The sequence below is a fragment of the Petromyzon marinus genome, unplaced genomic scaffold (genome assembly GCF_048934315.1).
Source record: "Petromyzon marinus isolate PM22_M1 ecotype Great Lakes invasive population unplaced genomic scaffold, UKy_Petmar_22M1.pri1.0 PM_G_Scaffold_6, whole genome shotgun sequence".
Classification (NCBI taxonomy): domain Eukaryota; kingdom Metazoa; phylum Chordata; class Hyperoartia; order Petromyzontiformes; family Petromyzontidae; genus Petromyzon; species Petromyzon marinus.
In genome coordinates, this window is record NW_027423013.1 from 2,375,001 (window position 1) to 2,377,500 (window position 2,500).

Here is a 2,500-nt window from a genome sequence, read left to right on the forward strand (position 1 = left end):
ACTTCCAGAGGCATTTGCAGCAGAAATGCATGTGCAGTCAAAAAAAAATTGATATTTTTCACGGATAGACCCCGTGAAACGCTAGAAATTGGCGGGGATGTGTCTCTTGTGGCTCACGGGGCTGTTCGGGTCGCACAGAAATCCCTGGGAATGGGAAAACGGGTCATTTTCGTGTTGCCACATTGCGTACGAACCGCATGAAACTTCCAGAGGCATTTGCAGCAGGAATGCATGTGCACTCAAAAACTTCTATATGTTTCACGGATAGACCCCGTGAAACGCTAGAAATTGGCGGGGATGTGTCTCTTGTGGCTCACGGGGCTGTTAGGGTGGCACAGAACTCCCTCGGAATGGGAAAAGGGGTCATTTTCGTGTTGCCACATTGCATAGGAACGCCATGAAACTTCCAGAGGCATTTGCAGCAGAAAGGCACGTGCACTCAAAAATTTTAATATTTTTCACGCATAGACCCCGTCAAACGCTAGAAGTTGGCGGGGATGTCTCTCTTGTGGCTCACGGGGCTGTTAGGGTCGCACAGAAATGCCTCGGAATGGGAAAACGGGTCATTTTTGTGTGGCCACATTGCATAGGAACGGCATGAAACTTCCAGAGGCATTTGCAGCAGGAATGCATGTGCACTCAAAAACGTCTATATTTTTCACGGATAGACCCCGTGAAACGCTATAAATTGGCGGGGATGTCTCTCTTGTGGCTCACGGGCGCTGTTAGTTAGGGTCGCACAGAAATCCCTCGGAATGGGAAAAGGGGTCATTTTCGTGTTGCCACATTGCGTACGAACGGCATGAAACTTCCAGAGGCATCTGCAGCAGAAATGCATGTGCACTCAAAAACGTCTATATTTTTCACGGATAGACCCCGTGAAACGCTAGAAATTGGCGGGGATGTGTCTCTTGTGGCTCACGGGGCTGTTAGGGTCGCACAGAAATCCCTCGGAATGGGAAAACGGGTCATTTTCGTGTTGCCACAATTGGCATACGAACGGCATGAAACTTCCAGAGGCATTTGCAGCAGAAATGCATGTGCACTCAAAAACGTGAATATTTTTTCACGGATAGACCCCGTCAAACGCTCGAATTTGGCGGGGATGTTTCTCTTGTGGGTCACGGGGCTGTTCGGCTCGCACAGAACTCCCTTGGTCCACCTGATTCGTGCATACAGGCAGCAACTAAAACTCTGTAAACCTGCTGTGAGGACATCTAAACAGTGGACCAGTGAGGCTGTGGAAGATTTGCGGGCGTGCTTAGACTGTACTGACTGGGATATGTTCACGACTGCTACCAATAGTCTGGATGAACTCACAGAGGCTGTGTACATCAGCTTCTGTGAGGACTGCTGTATCCCAACACGTACCAGGGTGAACTTTAACAACAACAAGCCCTGGTTCTCAGCAAAGCTCAAAAGGTTGAGGTTGGAGAAGGAGGAAGCGTTTAGGAGTGGGGATAGAGACAGATTCAAGGAGTCGAAGAACAGGTTTAGCAAAGCGGTGAGAGAGGCTAAACGACTGTACTCAGAGACACTAAAACACCAGTTCTCTACTAACGACGCTGCTTCTGTCTGCCAAAGGGCTCAGGCACATCACCAACTACAAACCCAGAGCGCCCCACACCACTAACGACTCCCGCCTAGCCAACGACCTGAACGAGTTCTACCGTAGATTTGAAAGACAATTGGACTGTCCTGAACCACCCCTTCCCACCCAAGAGGCCCCATCCCCCACCCATACTACAGAAACGACTCTCTCCTTTCAGGAGGGAGAAGTTAATGGGCTTTTCAAGAGGCAGAATCCACGCAAAGCAGCCGGGCCGGACTCTGTCTCTCCAGCCACCCTCAGGCACTGCGCTGACCAGCTGTCTCCGGTGTTCACCAACATCTTTAACACCTCCCTGGAGACATGCCATGTACCAGCCTGTCTCAAGTCCTCCACCATCATCGCTGTGCCCAAAAAGCTAAGGCCAACAGGACTAAATGATTACAGACCGGTCGCCCTTACATCTGTGGTAATGAAGTCTTTTGAGCGCCTGCTCCTGGCACACCTCAAAGCCATCACAGACCCTCTCCTGGACCCCCTTCAGTTTGCCTACAGAGCCAACAGGTCTGTGGACGACGCAGTTAACATGGCCCTCCACTTCACCCTACAGCATGTGGACGCCCCAGCATCCTACGCCAGGATCCTGTTTGTGGACTTCAGCTCTGCCTTCAACACCATCATCCCTGCCCTGCTTCAGGACAAGCTCTTCCAGCTGAACGTGCCCTACTCCACCTGCAGGTGGATCACAGACTTCCTCTCTGACAGGAAGCAGTGCGTTAAGCCGGGAACAGAAGTCTCTGACTCCAGGTCCATCAGCACGGGAACTCCTCAGGGCTGCGTCCTTTGCCCACTGCTCTTCTCCCTGTATACCAACAGCTGCGCCTCCAATCATCTGTCCGTCAAACTCTTGAAGTTTGTCGGACGACACCACCCTCATTGGGCTGATCTCTG